This window comes from Cuculus canorus, chromosome Z, assembly GCF_017976375.1.
Source record: "Cuculus canorus isolate bCucCan1 chromosome Z, bCucCan1.pri, whole genome shotgun sequence".
NCBI lineage: Eukaryota > Metazoa > Chordata > Aves > Cuculiformes > Cuculidae > Cuculus > Cuculus canorus.
Window position 1 is genome coordinate 54,829,198 of NC_071441.1, and position 21,927 is coordinate 54,851,124.

The 21,927-nt window shown below is 38.1% G+C and overlaps 1 long non-coding RNA gene across 7 annotated transcripts in view; it reads right to left on the reverse strand.

Annotated features, from left to right (window-relative positions):
• Window positions 1-21,927, reverse strand: part of LOC128850557 (uncharacterized) — an 80,187-nt gene that overhangs the window by 43,945 nt on the left and 14,315 nt on the right. Inside the window, exon 1 of one of the 7 annotated variants that reach the window (XR_008447998.1) lies at window positions 14,059-14,131. The exons of 5 other annotated variants lie outside the window; for them this stretch is intronic. This is a non-coding gene — a long non-coding RNA (uncharacterized LOC128850557). Of the gene's footprint in view, window positions 1-14,058; window positions 14,132-21,927 lie in introns of those variants that run through there. One more of the 7 variants, XR_008448001.1, reaches the window with a different exon arrangement.

The following is a 21,927-nucleotide window of genomic DNA, read 5'->3' on the forward strand; positions in this document are numbered from 1 at the left end:
TGAACAATTTCATGAACTCATTTTACATTCACAGGTTTGGCAAGATTACTAGCCAATGTATTTATTCAGCATAAAAGTTGAGCAAATCAGTGCAATATATTTTCAAGTAAAATTCATTTTCCAGTAAAGCAAACATAACAGAGAAAATGCTGCAGTATTCACACAGGCGACATTGAGTTGTCACCAAAACTGCAGAGTTGCACTAAGTCTTGTTCAAGTGACCTCCCATTGGGAAATGCATCTTTCCATACTAATGAAGTTCAACACAAAGTGTCACATAGGCATTTGCATGCTAATGGAACTTCATACATGAGACTGTTTATTCAGCATGCAAGAAATACTGAAAAGCAGGTGTTAACAGAAACCTTTAGCCAGAATAAGACAGGGTTAATTAGGACATGTGGAATGGGATCTGAGTAACAAGAGACATTAAAATTAACCTTGTTTACCCAGCTGTAGCAGGACAAGAGAGAGGTGGGGAAAATCCCTTCTTCGACCCACACAAAGGCCTTTTCTGCTACAGGATTCAAGGGCAATATTTTCCCACTGGCACAACTCCACTGGTGGCTGGGCATTTCCATGGATAAGGCAGTATGTATCCATTGCTCCTTTCGTCCTTTGTCTTAACTCCTCCCAAAAACTAAGCAAGCAGCAAAATGCCAGTGTTGGATAGAATTGCTTCTGATAAGGTGAAATACCTCTATCTATAAAAGCAGCAGCAAAATATTTCTGGCAAAATAATATGATGTTCAAGCCAAATCTATCAATATCTGCCTTGATCTGCACATTTTACAGATGTTTAGTGTTAAAGCACTTGAGTAGTCCTCACAGACGACTGCAGTTAGGAGTTTTCACCCCACATGCATGGGGCTTCCAGGTGACTGGAGAAAAGGCAGTAGGAAGGCTATTATGATTAAGCTAGTGCCAAAGTGAGAGGAAAAGGAAAAATAAAATGAAGAATGTCTGAGTCTTGTAGCAGAGAATACCACAGTTCTCAGATGTTGCTGCCTTCTTTTCTTGCAAATTGATAATTGATTACCATAATCAAAGCAAGAACAGAGCAGTTAGCTTTTTATGTAGTACTTCATACTTGCGCTCCAGATATGGAAAAGTTTTTTTCAAGATTTAGAGGTTGTTTCTTTTGATACTCTACCAGATGGTATAACAAAGGCTATAGCTCCTCCCAATAAATTTTTCATTTCCAATTTTCAACCTTCACACCCATGATAACACTATAACTACCATATTTCAAAGCAGACTTTGAAAATGCAGTCTAATTTTCTGTTTCTAATAGAATATGGATGCTTTGCTTATGACTGTGCAGGAAAGCCCCCCTTCTTAAAAATTAGGTTTTATTTTCTATTGCTTTTTGATTGTTGAGTGCCAGTAAATGCATAGTTTATTCAGTGTAAGCAGAACTGCATTTGGCTGATGGATATAAAACCTCTGCTTGCTCAGAGGCAGTGTATCTGTCATCTTCAAGAAAAGAAAAAGAGAGAAGTGACAGTCAATACATAGGATGAGACTATCAAGAGAGCTGCTGTCTTCATCGAGCACAATGCCACTAAACATAAAACCAGCAGAAAAAAAAAAAAAATTGAACAGAAACATCAAATAAACACAAGCATCTCTCTTCTTAACATAGAAGAAATTGCTGCACTGTTCCACTTCAAAAACTGAAAACTCTGCAGTGCAACAACAAAATCCTGTTAGGAATGAAGTACAGCAATGAACATTGCTCCTGTCAGTGTGCTGCTCAATGAGAGGCTGCAAGTTGCTGTGCTGTGATGCAAGGACAGACTGCAGTGTCATCCATCCGTAAGACTGCTATTGTCACTATACAGATTATTTTCTGGGCTCAGGTCTATTGAAACTTAGCTGTGCTGGACCAACTGGAAGCACATTTACACTGGAGAAACCTATGTGGCAATGAATTAGTACCATGTAATTATGATTATTACAAAAGTGAAGAGAATCAGTGGCTTAAATACAGAAAAGAAAGCCTCTCCATCACTGAATATTGGCTGAACACTATTTCTTCTACTTATTTTATCCCATTTCTGTGTCTTTCATTATATCCATCATGAAACATGGGCGAAGTCCCACGTACACACTGCTGCTTATGCAAAACAGACTGAAAGCTCTCTTCAGCACAGCACTACCTACCAGCCTCTATTTACATGGCGATTACTTCAGAGGAACCAGAAGCCCCACACTTTTTAGAAAACCTTCTGTTCTTCTAAGAAGAAAAGGCATCTGTCATATGCTTCTCGTGGCGGTGTTGGGTGCCTCATCTTATTACCAGCAGGAGAACAAAGGAGGCATTTTGCCCCAAGAATGAAGCAACAATAAACTGCTCCCATTTCTTCCCCTGTGAGGAGGCACATTTCTTTTTGATCTAACAAGCATAATACAAACATGAGTGAACCTTGTTCAAAACTTTCACAACCATAAGGCATGTGACTACTTGAACATCAAGAATTATGGCAATATTTGCAGGGAGCACTTAACTTTAGGGCTACGGTGATTTACTGGCAGCACTGACAGTTGCCTGGATTGCATCCTATGGCAGAGGCCAGTTGCTTTCATGATAGATGTAGGTCATTGAGGGAGGTGGAATAGGTCCTGTCATTTATCCTTCATCAGGTTTTCATTTGTCTGTGAGTTAGGGTTGTAGTAGCAGTGGGAAAAGAGTCTCATCTGAATGTTTATTTTTCTAGCCTGAAGGGTTCTGTTCATAAAACGTGCATGTGTTTGATACCTGAAAAAAAAGACATCAGTGTGAAGGCTTTGTGATTCAACTCACTGACCTGTACTGCCAGTCAAATTTCAAAAGTGAAATTTAGAGCTTGAAAGTTGTTTTTTTTTAAAATAAAAAAAAAGCAAACAAAGAAAACAAACCACAGAAATACAAAGGAAGTAAAATCAAATCCTAGATAGAGCACTACAGGTCTTTGAAATATCACACGGACAAGTCTTTGAATTCAGTGTGCCCATCATATTTGCGTATGCTATCCCACAGTCTACTTCTCCCAACCAACTGCTGAGTCTGTGTTCTTTGTTCAGCAGTGCAAAACCAGCGAGAAATCCTACAAAGAAAGGATCCTGATTACACCTCCACAAAAAATGTCAACAATACTCCTCAGGATTTGTAAGTTTGGGTCCTTCATTTGCACACTTCTGGTGAATGGATTAATTTATTTGTTCCTCTGCCTCCCACTTGCACACAAATAGCTACTAGGGTTCTCACGCTCAAACATCTTGAATGTAAGATCGTGCCCAAAGCCCACACCTCTTAATTTCTAAAATGCCATTCCCACCAGTGCTGCCTAAGTAAATTATATCATCTAAGGAGCAATTCTGAAAACAGATAACCTCAAAATCTGTAAACTATTAACTCATTCTGTTCAGTTATCTTGTTCAGCCAATATCAAATCCCAGAAATGCATAAAGCAAGTATGAAGATGGTACTTATAGCTCTATAGGCTCTAAACCAGTATGGGAAAAACAAATAAAGTTAGGAATCATGAAAACTGCACAAAATCATTAGAGGTTCCAGCACTGCAGCCCAGGACTTGGAAACAAGCAGTATATGCAAAATGAATATACATTTATTAGTGTGCTTGTGCATTTACTTTTGTGTGATTAACTTCCTGTAGCTGGAGCCAGTGGAGAGGTTCTTTTATCTCCTGGTAGTGGCAAGCTAATGTTTTTGCTAAGATAAACCCTCAGTCCAGGAGCTACAGCTGCAATAACCAAGTGGAATGCTTCTGGCGGTACATTCATCTGGAGAATAAACATTAAAATATCAGCCAGCATCTTGTATTTACCCATGTTGCTTTGTTCCTTATTGGACAGTTCCCTGTTTGACGGAATTTCAGGATAACAAAAACTCAATAAAATCAGCCCCTTTTTCACACATCTCTAATAGCAACCCAGTCTTCCTCACAGCCCAGGTATTTCACGCGATATTAATGATTCAAACTGAGGCTGAGTAGAGGAGATGGTGATCTCCCATTAGCATCATGTGATACAAAAGGTGGTTAAACTACCCCACTCTTTGCACAGCAGTACCCAAAATTCCCTGTGCTTTCTGCAGTGTGATGGGTGTTTTCCTCAAAACATCTAGCTGGCTGCTGTTATTTCTATTGTTTTAGTGAATAATGCTCCCCAAATAACTTATCAGAGCGCCTGAAGAGCAAGCAGGTCTCCTCCTGCTTACATGGAGGCAAAGGTTTCTCTGCTGAAAACAACTGATCTTCAGCTGTGCCAGTGGAGATATCATAGAATTAGAGAATCATAGAATCATTGAGGTTGGAAATGACTTCTAAGATCAGCAAGTTCAACCATCAGCCCAATACGACCCTGCCTACTAAAGCATGTCCTGAAGAGTCATGTCTACATGTTTTTTTAACACCTCCTGGGATGGTGAATCCACAACTCCCGTGGGCACCTTGTTCCAATAATTGACCACTCTTTCAGCAAAGAAGTTTTTTCTAATATTCAACCCAGACCTTCCCTGGAACAACTTGAGGCCATTTGCTCTCATCTTATCACTTGTTACTTGGAAGAAGAGACAAGCACCCACCTCACTTAAACCTCCTTAAAGGTAGCTGTAGAGATCAATAATGTCTCCCCTTAGCCTCCTCTTTCCCAGGCTAAACAACCTCAGTTTCCTCAGCTGCTCCTCACAGCCCTTGTGTTACAGACTCTTCACCAGCCTCACCGCCCTCCTCTGGATGCATTCCAGCAGCTCAATGTCTTTTTTGTAGTGAGGGACATAAAACTGAACACAGGGTTTATGATGCGGCCTCACTTGGGCCAAATACAGGGGTATGATCACTTCCCTGGTCCTGCTGGCCATACCCTCGCTGATACAACCCATGTTGCTGTTGGCTTTCTTGGCTACCTGAGCACACTACTGGCTCATGTTCATTTCTTCTTGAGTCCCAGCAAAGGCTCCCTCTTCAGGTGAATTGTCTCCCCTGTTAATCTTGCAGCTCATGGAGACGGCCAGCTCCTGCGCCTTTAAGACTTCATTCTTGAAGAATGTTCAGCCTTTGTGGACCTCATAGGCCTTCAGGACTACTTCCCAAATGACTCTCTAAACCAGTGACCTGAACAGGCCAAAGTCTGCCTTTTTAAAGCCCATGGCAGTGGTTTTGCTGCCCCTACTCCTCACCTCACCAAGAATTGAGAAGTCTATCACTTCGTGCTTGCTGAGCCCAAGACAGACCCCAGCCACCACTCTCCCAGTCTTTCTCTGTTTGTAAACAGCTGGTCAAGTGAGGCACCTCCTCTGGTATCACCTACTTACACCCTAACACAGGGGTTTCTTTTTGCTGTATTAGGCAACCAGGGACATATGGAAAAAAACAACAATAACAATTGGATGTGTAGCAGGAATCCTTTAGGTACTGAAGGGCCTGCTAAGGCCTGAACCTGCTCTTATTTGAATTTTATCAAATAAACAAAATGGGAAAAAAGACACATAAACATATGCTTCTAATTTTCTCATAACTAGTAAATGGAAAATACTGTTCTGTCATTAACCATTTTCATACTTATTCTGCACTATTTAAGGTTAGAAGTAGGTCATGTTTCTCTGGCAACTGTTGTGGAAACAAAAATTCATTGTGCCATAGGTTTATGCACATTAAAATCCATAGCACTAAAAAGAAACCCAAACAACAACTTAAATATAAATTTAGATATTAACTTCAGATTCAGGATTGAGTCATTCATATGAGTCATCTGTAATCTTCAAAGCAAGAGAAAGACAAATAGAGTCCCTCTAAGCAGGTTAAATTTCCTAGCTTCCTTGTTACACAAGGAACTGAGTTACAAGACTCTCTTGTATTTAAAGCTTCACCATCATATGCAAGGCTCTAATTTTTTTGTTTGTTAGAAAAAGAAATTAACTTGTAGCAGTGTACTCACAAATCTGTTCCCCTTTATTTTAGAGAAATTAGAACTTTGGTTAGGGACTCTGTTTTCTTTCAGCTTGTTGCTTTATGGTTATATTTCTTTATCAAAGCAAATGAAAAACACATGCTATAATGCAAAATCACTGTGATTTACTCAACATTTCTAACATTTTATGCCTTTTAACTGGTGTCCCAATTTCCAGGAGATGTGAAACACCCACACCTTTCAGTTGGTTCCCCAGCTACTTCCATTGTCTGCTCACCTGCTCACAATGTCCTACTATCCATATCTCCACTTTTAAAACAGTCAGTGCTGGATGATAAGAGTTAAGCCTGATGGAACCCTAAGGTCTGGACTCCAATGGATACTCCAAAGTATCAATGACAACAGAGCAGGAAGAATCTGACTATAATTAAATCTAGTTTTTAAGGATATTTCCTGTTTCATTTTTACAAACATTAAATCATATGGAATTTGTGAAATTATGTTTAAAAATTGTTTGTGTATTTTTGAGAACTTAGTACTCAGCAACAGATCCATACAAGCCTTGATGCTTCCTTACACAAATCCCTTACTTTTAATATGCCGTGCTAAGGAATTTTGGAGGCTATCGTAGTTGATAGTTTCAAGAAGCTTTATGATTTAATATCTGTAATTTGGGTTAGTTTAATCCTAATGCAATGGTATCAGCAGTTATTATACCATCTTTCATTTTTGTACACTTGGGCTTAGGAAGCCTCTTCTTGTTTTTGTCTTTCAGAGGAAGGAAAACCTCTGTTTCATTTTTTTTCCTGAGAAAGAGCTACAATCTGCTAAGGGGGAAGTTTAACATGTCCTTCGGATTTTCACATAGACCCAGGAAAGGCATAAGCTTTTGTGGATGAAACAACAGCCTAATTTTTAATAACTGCCTAATTTTTTATTCTCCATTCCACTATCAAGAAAAAGGGAAGAGAGAACATGACCTAAGAGTGAATTTTGGCTTTGATCCAGTCTTCCTGGGGATCTTTTCCTTTTCTTTTGAAAGTCTCCTTTGAGACAAGGAGATCTATTATGTATCATTTACTAAACAGTAAATTCAGTAGTGATGTCACTGAGGAAAAATCCAAACAGCAACTAGCTGCTAGGTTCCCGAAGCTACCCACTTTGCTATGCCAGAAAGCAAGATGTCCATGTGTGGTTGCTTTGTATTGAATGTTCCATACATTTCTTATTTCCTAAAGTAGGTGATCATCAGTTTTCAATGGCTTGTTTTGACCTCATTCAATGGAAAATGAGGTGCTATTTCTGGCATACTTACGAACCTACTGTTTAGTCCTAAAAGTTTTGCAAGAAAAGGGATAATAAATAGTTATTCACTTCCACTGAATGGCTTTGTAAATTATGTGCTGAGGGCAGTAACAGCTGCTTCTCGTTATCAAAAAGGCCTCCTACCATGCGTGCTGCTAGCACACCGATGTAAGGTCAAGCTGAGTAGCAGGTTTTTTTCCCCAACATTGTTTAAAAGCTTTTAAATAAAACCATATTAGAAATACAGTCACCCCTAGTACCTGGTTTTCAAAAGTAAAGTTGGAAGAGCTGTAAGGTTTTTTTAAATCTTCTGATTTAGAAGGCTTTTTGTTTTCTGTGTTAAAACACTGGGCTGCCTTTACACTTGTAAACTCTGGAGATTTTTCTGAGCAGTTCTTGAAGCTTTTATTCATCTCTTGTTAGGCCTTTTTTCACTCTGCTCCACATTTTCTTCACAAAAGCAGCATCATAACACAGGCTGATAATCGTTGTGAAAACTTACATATTGCTATTTTTCCTGCAACACAAAGAGTAGGGTTTGCCCATTCCCACCCAGGCAGTGTACACTGAGCTCTCAGGTCTGGTCCAGGTCAGCAGAGTCTGGGTTCAGAAAGCGGGATGTGGGTGTCCTCAGAAAGCAGAGATGACCCAAAATCAGTACAGATGGGAATAGAGGAGCACAACAGCTTCCTTCTGAAATTATCTTGATGCCAGCACGTCTCTTTCTTTGGATGGTTTGAGGAGGGATTAACATCTGCATGAGCTTGCCCTCAACTCTGGCTGCTCTTTAAGAGTCCACCATGATTCATTGGTAATACCGTGCAACCAGTGACACTAAGAACCACACTGCTGACAGAGGGCTCATCCTGAAAGATGTGAAATCACCTCTATACTGAGGGTGGTTCCACCCCCTTTAATTTGAAAAGAATACATGATGACTCAGCAATCCCTCTCACTACGTATAGCAGAAAGGCAAAGCTCTCTGTACCCACAGGAAAGAGAAAATCTGAAACCACAACTCAGCTGTGGTTTCTGACTATGAAAGGTCTTCTAGAGGCTGGTAAAGTGCCTGTAAGCACTTAGAGATTCTTAACAAAACTGCCGATTACTTCTATTAATAATGCATAATATACTTCTTCCTAGGTCAAAATGCATTTAGTATAGATATGGTACACAAAGGTAACTGGGTATTCTCCCATTTGTTTCTAGTTGGATTTCAAGTGGGAGTAAGGAATAACAACTTGTATTGATAAAGCAGCAAACAAAAAGATATAATCACTACCTGATCTCACAATTATGTTGCATTTCTGAGGAAGAAATAACCAGCTATCATCACAAAACTTCTTCACTCCTTATTTTATTGTGTTTCCATTTCCAGACCGCTGAGTCTTCTGCCCTGCACCAAATCTACATAATTAGTCATATAAAGTTGTAAAAAGTAAATGAGTTTTCTGACATACATACATCACTATTTCCTTTTAGGTCAACAGATCTCATATATTTTCAAAACTGGCTTAGTGTTTACTCCTGGAATTGGCTTCTGCTGGAAGAGATGGCTATGCTAAAGAGACATGGATGGATTTTCCTCTGCCCATAGAGGCATTTAGGGAAAATCACTTTCACCTCTGGAGATCTCTGTTCCCAGCAATTCAATACATCTTGTTTTCAGTCTTAAGCAGCTAAGTACTTTTGGTAAATACATTCTCTGGTTAAAAAGTAGTAATAATACTATGAGCCACTGTCACACAGGGTAAAGAAATTTAACCAAGTTGCTGATCATGCTACAGCAACTAGTACAAAGTTTCAATCCCAGCTGCCTGGCGTCTTTCATGTGCTGAATTGTCACAACATCTTGATGCAACAGAAATGGGAAACCAGAGAAGACTAGTACTATGTTATGGGGTTCTCTAGTCACTTGCACCTCCAATATCTTACATAGGACTTTCAGCAGTTACCATCACGTGTTTTGTTTGCATCCAAATTGTTCTAAATATAACCCTAAATGGTTTAGTTAACTCTACTGTGACAAGGTAGGAAGATTACCAAAAAGGGATGGATACCAAATAAAGGAAATAAATAAAGTAATATGTTACATTAAAACAAAATAAACTTAGAAAAAAAATTTAAACCTGCCACGTTAGGGAAGAGTAGTCAGAAAGTGAAAGTTCAAAGACAATGTAGACAATAAAAAGTAGAATTCACTTTGACCATTCATGCTTTTTTAACACTATGAAATATTTTTTAACGAGTGCTGAAAAAAGACTGTTAACTTCCACACTGATAGACAAACCTTGTTTGTGATAACCCTCACACTAATGAAAAAAATGTGTGGTGTTTTTAATTGCAAAAATGAGATGGACTTTAAAGTTTTCTGGAATTGGTTTTGTGGTCATCACTGTAAATCCTTGTCATTCGTCTCTGCCATCAACTTTAACATGAAAAAGTACCACAGACGGAAAGATCATAGAATCACAGAATCATAGAATCATAGAGTCATAGAATCACCAGGTTGGAAAGAACCCACTGGATCATCGAGTCCAACCATTTCTAACACTCCCTAAACCATGCCCCTAAGTACTTCATCCACTCATTCCTTAAACGCCTCCAGGGAAGGTGACTCGACCACCTCCCTGGGCAGCCTGTTCCAGTGCCCAATGACTCTTTCTGTGAAAATTTTTTTCTGATATCCAACCTGAACCTCCCCTGGTGGAGCTTGAGGCCATTCCCCCTTGTCCTGTCCCCTTTCACTTGGGAGAAGAGGCCAGCTCCCTCCTCTCCACAACCTCCTTTCAGGTAGTTGTAGAGAGTAATAAGGTCTCCCCTCAGCCTCCTCTTCTCCAGGCTAAACAACCCCAGCTCTCTCAGCCGCTCCTCATAAGACTTGTTCTCCAGCCCCCTCACCAGCTTCATTGCTCTTCTCTGGACACACTAAAGAGCCTCAACATCCTTCTTGTGGTGAGGGGCCCAGAACTGAACACAGTATCCAAGATGCGGTCTCACCAGTGCCGAGTATTGAGGGAGAATAACCTCTCCGGACCTGCACCTCTCTGCACCAAAGTCTTCATCCTTCAGAGCAGAATGTAGCAAAAACCAGTGTCTAGTAGGACTCTGAACTGGTTTCATTATATTCTTTGGCGTCTTCTCAGCTTTTGACACTATTCATCTGTCTGTGCCACTTGCTTCCTCCCTCTGCCTCATCAGTAAGCATGGTCATGTGGTGTACATGACTTCAGAGCAGAAACTTGGACCCCTGTCAGCAGCAGAGGCCTAGGAAAATACAAATATTGTGCTAGAATGTAATAAGCATACACAACATAACTTGTGAAATCATAGCACAGTTAACAGGATTTTTACCTAAACAAAATATTTGAAAGGCTGATATAGGAGATATTTAAATGAGATTATAAATATGGCTGATAAAGATAAATATATTTGCATCGTATAAACAGATGCACTACAACAGTTGACTTACTCCCCCATACTCAAGGCATGAGGACCTGTTATGTACAGCAGTTTGTTTTGTAGTAGCCACAACTTTGCAACAGCCACACCAATGGCCTTCAAATGGTTCTACTGTCTTTCTCTTAGGAACTAGATGTCTTCCTTCATACCATGATTTAGCATTTTTCTCCATTTCACAAAGGCATGTTGAAAAATTCATCGCCCAGTATTTCTGACGGCAAAGGCTTGTGATGAATAAAATGCACTGACCCTTCTGAATTCCTCCTGTGTAATTTATATCCAAGCTACTGTGTTATCAAAGCACTGTAAAGGCTTCTTCACACTAAAGAAAACCAAAAAGTGGTTATGTTTCATTGTTACTGATTTTAACACTTTTCAGCTGGACAGTAGGCCTAATGTTTCTGTCTCTTAGAACTGCAAATGAAAACTCTCATTTCTTTTAACGTCGTATCTTTTCTGTATCAACTATTTTTGGCTGGAGCATCATTATCTCTGAGAGATGAAAATCAATAACTTTTGTATTTGACAAATGCTTCAGTTAAATGATCCATGTCTTAAAAGAGGAGTTCTGGAAAGCTACGAAGAGAAAACACCAAAAGAAAATTCTCCTTAAAACAAATATGCACACTTTACTATATCTGGTGGAATTCTGTAATAAAAAGCAACCATCTCATGCATTTACCTTATGATGCAATGCACTTCCTCACCCCTGCCTATCCTTGTATCTGACCCGAATATCACAGATCAGTATATAATTTTCTGGAATCGTGAAAAACCACTAAGAAAGAAAATAAAGAAGCATAAAAATGCATGGAAATCCAAGCCACAAACCACAGTACATCTCTCAGTAAGTAGAAAGCATGAGAAAATAATTTTTAAAAGTTTAAAAAGTGGGGGAAAGTTTGCAACCTTGCTAAGAATGTTCATGGTCTAAATCTTATTTTCTTTTTCCCCTGAGAAACTTCACAAATAGGAAGGATTCTTCCAAAATTGGTAAGTACAGGCTGGAAAAATCCAAGGCACTATGACAAACCAAAATACCATAAATATATCACTAATCTATGTAGTTTCAAAAAGTAAATTAGAAAGAGACTACTAACTAATAATTCTTGCATTCCACCAAGCAAAATATGTTTTCCTCTAAATATCCCTACAGCACTCTTAATTCTCAGACATACCACAAGCTTCAGTTCATGCAGAGTAAACTGCATGGCTTTATTTCGGTCTTATGAAACTTATTACACTCACATTCAATAGACTCTTACCAGTCACAGAGAGCCTCTAAATTTCTATTAGTTTATTATAGGCAAATTAAATATTGAATACGTATAGATTTATCCAAAACATACAAATATTTTGAGATTTTAAATTTTACAGAACTATTAGACTTTTGTGCAAATACTTGTAATTAAGTCTAATTTTTAGAAGGAGCAGTTCTAGAATCAAGAACCTTTTTGACAAATATGGGGAGCTGGTATAGTAATTGTAGTGGTTTTTACTGTTGTATTAACACAGTTTTTATTCATAGACAAGATGAACATGAATTACACATTTTCTTGAAGATCTGCTGATTCTTTTAATCTGGAAATTACTTTCTTTGAGCATGATGTAGCTCTACTCTGTACTTTTCTTCACTTTCACAAAAAAAAAGTCATAAGAAAATATTCTTTGATTTTTACCTAATAATTTCACATTATTTATTCAACAATTCAATTAACAGTCTTTAGAGGATGTAAATAGGATTCATAATTCAAATACGATGCTGATATATCTTGCCAAATTGAATACCTGTGGGATTTCTACAGCAGGAAAATATAGATAAATCAAGAAAAGCATCAAGAATTCAACAGACAACAGGCAGAGAGTATAAGGTAAAACCGTGGGAAATGGCATGTCTGCCTCTCTCTCATCACCTCTGATGTGTTCTCCTCAAAAAAACAATTATCAAAAAAACCAAAAAAAAAAAAAAAACAGAACTGAGGGATGTTCAGGATCCACCTTTAGATTTTAATCCCATAAGGAGAAGCAAATTCTTTTCCACTGATATTCACTAGTTATTTGATAGTCCAGTTACAGGGGATCCTGCAATTCAGCAAGGTGCAAGTCACAAAACAGTGCACAAAACAATACTCCAGGAAGCTGCCAGAGGGTCCTTGAGTTGGGTAACCTTGACTTTTTGCCTGCTGCTGGTTGTATAACAAATTTGTTTCCCATGAACAAACACGAAAAGTAGTGTCAGAGGTGGGTGGGTTTAGATTTTGGCTGGGTGACCCCACAGAGTACTGAAAACAATTATTTTCCCATGAGCTACCAATTCAAAATCCCATTGCTGTTTTCCATAGCTCAGAATCACTTGCAGGTAAGCATTTATTTTTGGCAAAAGCTGTGTTGTAACAGTAGCTCTTCTGGCCTGGCATTCAATACACATAGTTGACCATTTCAAAGGGAGTTAAGCAGTTTGCTTCAAAAAGGAAACCGCATGGATGCTGAGCAGAGACGGATAGGTCTGTGGGAGGAAAATTAGAAAGCACTGCTTCTCCAAAGTGCATTCCATGGCCAAAATAAACATATTTTAAATTCCAAAAACTATAATGTAGAAGTAGTTAGTGGGCCACTAAGCTCAATTCTTGGTAAAGCATTCCCAAATCTGAATGTAGAGTATGGAACCAATTCCATAGAAAGAAAATATAACCTTTCCCTGTTGCACAACTTCCCAGCTGACTTTTAAGCCTAGCTAGCATAGGTGATACCCAACGCCATCCGCTATCCCTGTTAACAAAGAGGTCAAGAAGCAGTTCTGGATAGATTCGACAATTGAGAAAGGGTTGATTAAGGAAAGCAGCCCTTCAGATTAAATCTCCATAGATGTACATCATTCTCAAAGGAGACACTGGTCTTGGCTAACTTGCGCTGCACTGGCCCTCTTCCCACCTTAAGACGTAGATTTGTAGTACAATATGCACAACACTTTGGATGCACTCTTTCCATGTAAGAAAGGTAGCAAAACTCCTCTTAAATCCTGTTTTAGAGACAGGGAGGTTGAAGCTAGGCACAGTTCTTGTCCCATTTATCTGCACCTGAAGAAGGTACTCCAGGAATATAGAGATGCTGACGGTGGCATGTCTCCTCAGAGGAAAAGGAGGGCTTAGAAGAGGAAAAAAATACACTCTCCCAATATTCAACACTGAGCACCCACAACCACAAGGTAAGTACATTTATTTATCCTTAAGATTGCCTGCCACATATGTCTGTAATAGATGCAACACTTCCAGCAGAATATGGAAATATCACTTGCACACCAAATGATGAGTCAACAGCTGAGGAAATAAAAAGATCAAATGCTTTCAGCGTGAGTATACCACATTCAAACCATCTTACCATTGTCTGTTTTTTCTAGCAGCCATACAGCTAAATCTCCAGTTTCTTAAGCTTTTCTGATCATCCCTGAATTCCACATGACTCATGGTAATCATTAACAGCCAGAATGGATGAATGTGGCAAAGTCCAGAGCTTGTAATCCTCTTAGACAATTGTTTGGGTTTTCAAACTAGTATGTGTCTATAAAATTTCATTCCTTTAATTTAAACCATTTTTCTCTCTCAAGAGCACTTCAATTTAAAACCAGAGGTTTTTTGTAAGAAAAATCCTGTTTATGTGAATAATATAGATAATAATGTATGTATTCCTTCACAATGGCTAAACTACCATAAAAGTGAATGCTACATGTATCTAATTTAAGATGTGAATTTCTTTTCTATTTCTACCTGTTTATGGGAAAGGAGATAATCATCCAACCTACACATTTCACTTTTCCATCATCTTTCTAACGCATTTTTTATTTCTATATTGGATTCTCCATAAAGCTTTTATTTCTCTTATTTTAACTTAATCACTTACATGAAAAATATAAACTCAAGAACTTTTGTGTTCTAGTTGAACTTTAAAATTCCTTCTGTTTAGGCAGGTTATGAATTAGGTAAACTGAATACCCTTATTTCCATTAAAAAATTCCTGAGCAAACTACCTTTTAAAAAAAATAATAAAAAACCAACTTCAGACAGATGTTAAAATTCCCACTACAACAACTACAAGCACTCTTGATGCAGAAAACACCATGAATTCTTGCCACACACATATTATGGTTGGTAATTCTCAGTATCTGACAACCTGTGCTAGCAACGTGACCGTTTGTTTAGCAAACATGCTACACACATTCGGATAAGACTTTTACAATGACTCAGTGGCTGCTTTAAATATAAAACATTTTCAATGTAACTGACACACACAAAACTATAAGCTGTATAAGGAATATATGTTTTTTTCCTCTTTAAAATCCTTGATAATAAAATTCTGGATTCACAACACAGGACTTCTGATACATTATGTATTACAAAGATTTTTTTCCCACTGTTAGAAAAGATTGAATTAAAATTGCTGAATGCAGTGGAAGACAGCTCCTTCCATGCCATCTGCAGAGAGGATGTACAGTGGCACCTATTCACACAGAGCCAAAGCCAGATTCTGAGCCTCCATAAACTGAATGAAAACCTGAAAACCAAGATTGTGAAAGAACCGATATCTAGGCAACACTCTGTGGAAACCAAAAGACTAAGTGATTGCAGCTTGCTGAACGAGATCTCAGTCCCAGAGTTCATCTCCTTGGTTACATTTTCAACCACATCATCTATTTACCTTTCCTTTCATCACAAATGCACATGAACAAACTTTCTGCAGATCACAGTTTCACTTAAAAAATCTAACATGACATGCAGCAAGAAGAATTAGTTCTGTTATGATATGTAAAGGAATGACAGGAAATTCTTTGTCTGTGCAGTAGCTCTGAGCATCTTCCCTCATTCTCCCTCCAGACAGCAAAACACCATGAATCTAGTTGAAGCCCCACCATCCACACTTTTCAGACTAATCAAAAGGCTGCTGTGGAGGTCCACGAGGCAACTTTGCTCTCTGAGGAGAGGTTCCTTGATTGAATAGCAATAATTTTGAAAAGACAGACAAAATAGTATGTTTCAGAATAATATATAGCCCTTGTACATTGAAAAAAAGATGGGGTTTGTAAAAATGTACATTTGTAAGACTGAATTCTGAACTGAAATCAACAGTACATTTCACCATGCATCTGTGAATCCAGTTCTCCTGACTTGTTCAACACAGATACAAAATTAATTTGGTGTAATATTTTCATAAAGAGGCACCTTATATTTTCAGAAGTAGCTTAAACAAAGCATACATCTGTAAACAGAATATCTGTATCTGCAGTGTGCAACCGTGTTTCTTCACAGATTGTGAAATGTAAGTTTCAAAAGGACATAGGTCAAGTTCATCAGTATCTGCTGAGGTCTTTCTTTGAATGACTGATTTCAATGGAACAGTTGTATCTAGAGAAGAGGATGTGAACTCGTTACTGGGTCAAAAAAAACTAATTCACTAATTTGTATGTGTTTTACACAACCAGCTGGAAACATTACAGTTTTGGCTGTTAGTAACTTCTCTCCTGCCTTCAATAAGATAAACAGTTTCACCATTCCTTATTCCGATATTGTAGTTCTCCTCTTACAAACTGAACTATATATTAAAAGGGAATCCAATCTTAGCATCAAGATTTGTATTATGTGTGTGGCTCTCCGTTAGGCACAATGAACCTTAACTCTGTCCTGTAACAAGAGACTACAGAATGGTTTGTACTGTTGTACAAGCACTTGTGAACTGCGTGTGTTTTAAAACAAGACTAAATTATCAGGATCTTAGCATAGAGTAACACTTTTCTTACTCAAATCTCTCACACACAGAGCAATCTGTTGAAAAGGTAACAGGAGGCTTTGTTTCAAGGATCCTTGCAGCAGCATCATTAGCCCTGAACCTCATCTTGTGCCGAATTCCTGGAAACTCACCTGCAAATGGTCTTACATTATCACTATACCATATGCATAATCCATCATCATTGAGTTTTCTTAAACTACATTCAAAGTAACCCTAAATACCTTAACTACATACAAATTACTGTTCTATGGGACCATTTTTGCACTACCTGGAACAGGTTCTACTAACACCCTACGAATACCTTATCTAGCAACAAGATGTTCAGCTTTGCAGCAGGAACTGCTTGGGGAGTCTTTATAGTGGATTATCCCCCTGGGATGCTAATAGACACATTTAGGTACACAAATCAGCCTGGACACAGCAGTAGCTGTCAGAGGACATTTGGTATCATCTGGCATCCAAAGAACCAATTAGCCATATACTGAACCTGGAAGATGGCCAGAAGCACAGCCAGGCACTTTGGGTCAGGTTAGTCCATGGTTTCAAAATGTCCAGAAACTCAGCTATGCAGATGATTAGTTGAGTCCTGGATCACACAGAGTGTTAACACCCCAAGTACATCAGATTTGCTTGCAGGAACAGTTCTAATACCCAACTACAACACCACTAGGACAAATTTAATTATGAAATTCAAGTTTCATATCTCTTGCCATAGTACAAGTTTGTGATACTAGATGAGATTAAATGTTATTAAAAGATCTCTTTTCATTTAACAGGAAAAGGCATTTTTCCCTTTAATTTCTCTCAAGGTCAAGGTTTCCTTAAACTTGTCTACACAGAAGATCATAAGCTTGCACTAAAAGATAATTTCAGTCCTCTTCATGTCTATTTTGCCCAAATTGTAGATCTTGGATCAGGAGATGACTACAATACATCTAACCTCCTTTTGGCCTTTATCTCACTTCACATTAGATTTTAGTCATATTCTCCTATTTCAATATTCATATAGTTGTTCTTCTAGTTTGGTTTACATATTTGCATATTTACTTTGCCTGGTGAAAAATATAAGGATACCCAGAAAAGGACACTGAGATTTTGGAGCCCCAAATTCCTCTCCCGGACTTCTGTGGATTCATTGTGTTCTCTTGGTCGTATCCATAGTGAAATGGAAATAGTGACAATAATGGAGAGAAGTGGTAGCTTACTTACGGTTAAGTGCAGTCCTTGTGAGAAAACTTTTTGTAGAATCTTTAAAGCTTTGGCATTATATGCAACCACCCAGTGTTAGATAAACACACTGCACTAAGAAGTCATTGGTTTAAAAAATACTGTGATACGTGTAAACACTAGCAGTTTGATTGCTTATAGTGACTATTCTACAAAAGCAATAATTTTTTATAACAAATATATACCTACATTAGCAGTTTACAGCAGGTGGAGAAAAGCCTGCATAAATTGAACTTACAAATTGATTTAAGCTAAATAAAAATGAATAATAGCCTAAATTATTAGAATAGACCACTTACACTTGGAAATTATTTTTACTGCAGACATTCTACAATGAAACATGAATGAAGCTTTAACAGTACTTTGCATGATCAAGACACAAATCTCGAAAAGATACTGCAGAAATCCTGATGGTGGGGATTAAGCCGTCTCTTCCAAGACCATTGTTTTGCTCTGTTTTTGCTCTGTTTCAGTTTGATCTCTGAAAAAAAAACTGCAGAAGGTGCACTTACAGAAAGACCTGGCAATGTCACAAAAAAAAAAAAAAAAAGGTTTTTTCAGGATGCAGTCTCATTGCTTCATTTTATGTCTGAATACATCCTCAGGGTTCATAATGAACAATATGCCTGAAATCAAATTATGGCAGCACACCTGGAAAGTCTACAAAATCAAAGATCTCAGGCAATGAAGGGTCACCTTCAAGTATTGCAAACTTATCCTACATTGGACAGTTGGGGGAAGAAAAAGGTAACATCCCAAAGAGCTGAAGACAGAGGCAGAGTAACTGCAGAAAAGTGGACTCAATATCAAGTAGCATTGCTAAATTCTTTTCTAGTTTAATAAAATAATGAAGTGAGTCTAATAAGCTGAGTATTTCCATTTAATTTATTCTGGGACTATATCACGTAACAGGAAAGGAAATCAAAAATATTTGTCTGCCTAACACAAGCACAAAACACATTTAATGGCTTCCTTTCCTCTGAAATGTATTTGATGCAGTAATACTGGAGACAAGAAAATACATTTTTTTTTTTTGGGGTGGGGGAATCAAAGCTTTGTGAACCAAGACAGAGCATCTTCACAGGAAAAGCAGGAAGAGAGGCATAACAGAAAATTTGGTTTTAATGTTACACATCTGCTATCAAAAAAATATATCAGAAAGGTATGTAAGTTTCACTCATGGCTACAGGTCTGATTAGTCTTACTATTATAGTGGTCAATGAAATAATATCTTTCCTAAATTTTAAGCAATGCCTCTGAAAAAGAACTCACATCCTCTGGAAAACTCCCAGAAACTCAACATACAATATTTGAAACATTTTTAAGCTAAGTGTTGGGAGATGTTTCGAAAAAATTCATTTCAAATCTGCAAAGTGAAAAAATACATTTTTCTTCTGGTCACTACTGTGGTTTGAGAATATAGTCTCTAAAAATTTAAGAAGTATTTGGTCTTGGAGTGGAAAGGGGATGAACCATCATCCAAAGCAACCTCAGCTGCAGAAACAAGAGTAAAAGACCATCTGTGCAAGGCAGGTACAACACAGAAAGTAGCCTAAAACCAAAGCAAAATCACAGTTACAGAGCACACATTTGACATGCTGCAAATGGCATCATTTGTGTCATTTACAGGTATTATAAACGAACACTTGTACGTTTATATGTCCACCTGCTTATTCTCATACACCAACACAAATATAAGGGTCAGAGTGAAGGAAATGAAGTTTAGCTCTACAAGACCTAGAAATGGCATCAGAAAAACAGCCAAAAAGGTATCTTTATGTCACCACATCAGAAATATTTCTTCAGAAAATCCACTGATTCACATTCTACCCCTCTCTTCACAACATTTTGCTGCCGAAGCCTAAGAAGGAGACATCAAGAAATTTGAGCTTACTGAGAACTTCAAAGAGCAAGAAAAGAGTAACTTAATTTTTGCTCTCAGAAAAACATCAAAAGAGAAAAAATCACTAGGCTTGGAATAAGGATAATTGATTCAAAAAATTCAGAGTGGAAATAAAAATGTAAGAGACTGACAAAACTACCAGCTGAAAAAAAATATGAAACGGCAGAAACTGCATATCAAGAGCTAAGTCTTTGAACTCTATTACCTTTTCCTGCATTTAAACACGTTTATTTTAATGACGTTCTTACAAAATATTAAATATTTTACAAAATCCATTGTTTTGTTAAGGCCTCTAGTGGTCTTTTTACTACTCTTATGTACTACATCAGTCCTATTATTTTCAGAAACCCCGCTACTATGCTGATATTTGGGACATGCCAACTGGACATCCAAAAATAATAAACCATCTCACCCTAGAGTGTGTAATCAAATTACTATACAACTTTCAATGCTAAGATGTTGGTCAGCTGAAGAGTATCAGATTACACAAGAACCATAGGATAAAGGACAGTCTGGAAGGCTTAGAAAATACACCCAAGAATTCTTAAACAGAAGAAACCACCTTCCTCTTTAGAGCACTTTATTCCTTTGAGAGTCATTACTTTAAACAGTTTAATTACACTTGCGAATAGCTTTCAGAAATAACTAGCTGTAGCTAACAATTATTCACACTGAATGTTAGACCTGGGTCTTTTATAGCAACTTTCATCTTTTTTCTTGTTGTACATAACAAAATATCTCATGAAAAGCAATATGTTCATAGGAAATGAAGTGTGATAAATGTGTCTTTCTAAGCTATTACATAAACATTCATCATTCTTGTTCTAATCGCATGAACAAGAGCAGTTGTCAGTATGTGTTGCTATTGCAGACCTTAAAATATCTGATTATTATTATGACCGACTAATTGCATGAATCTTGCTGCAATAGAGTGCATCAGAGGAAGGTCCAAGCCACATCCAGAAACTGCAGAAAATACTTCACCCAAGATGACTGTTTTTCCCCTTAGTTTTTGCCCCAGAAAGTGAAATAACCCATAAGTGACAATCAGCTTGGAAACTCCTACAAAATCCTCAGACTTTTATGCCATCTCCCTCGCTTACGCAGTTCCCTCCAAAAGCTCTGGTGAGTGAAGTGGCAGAGAGCTACCTCAGCCGCTGACCTGATCCATCTGTTCTGCAGCGGCTGCATAAACCACCTCTGGGCCCCTCATCGTTCACTGCCAGACAGCAACACCAAGATAAACTTTCTTTGCAAAAAGCACTACATATTTTGGAGTTTCCTGTGCTATCCTTCAAAGCTGGATTCAAGCCCTGGCACTTAAATTTAGATTAACTGTCTCACTTTTTATTTATTTACTGTTTCCTGAGTTATTAATATAATAAGCCTTCTCCATTTAAAGTCACCCCCCCCCCAAATGATGAAAAAGCACAATAAAGACCTCTTAAAATGGCCCATTTTCTGTTTCTGTAACTGCACCTTCTCTGCACAACTGCCTCAGACTGCATAAAATGATTATGTGTATATGTATTAGAGAAGGTATATGCACATTGCTTTTCCTCTTTGCTAATTTTTCATTGGTACCCAAGATATAAACTACCATAAAATGAACACGTTAATGTTAAGCACCAGGAACAGGATCTCCCAGGTCCACCACACACTTAAATGACCAACTCCAAAGACTCTTTTCATCTCCAGATCTTTCTGAGCTGTCTGACTTGGACAGCATTAGCATGACCCTGACTTTTTCTCACTCCTACTGCAGCTTATGCCCAAAAATTTTGAAACATTCTGGAAACTTAATGATTTAACTCTTGCCACATCCCTGTGAAGTCATTATATCTTGTGCAGCTAGGCAAGGGGAAGGCTCACCTTCCTCTCTTCCAAAGCATTCCAGTTTTAATGGGTGCATGGAGCCAGAAAACATGACTCCCAGCTGGGCTGGATCACTGCAGTTTAAGGGATTCTGGCACACTCAATGTGTTTCTTCTCAAGAAATCAACTGCACACAACCAGCATTTATATGTACATTGCAACTGCAAATTATGTTACAGTCTCGTTAATCTGAGATAGATGATAAACTCTAGTGAAGGCTTACTTCTACCACCAAGAGGAATCCTCAGCCAATGACTAGCAATCATGATTTGGTCTTAAACTTGGACAAGAATGGTTTTCTCCAAATTTTTCATCTGTTGTTCTTTAACCGGTCTTTTTCCCCTGCAGTCCCTCAGCCAGCAGCAATTTCATTCCTCAAGCTGTTCCCTTTCCCTGCTACAAGAACTAGACAACTCCCAACAATTAAAGGCAATCAGAGCCTCCCTGCTCTGTGAAATATTTCC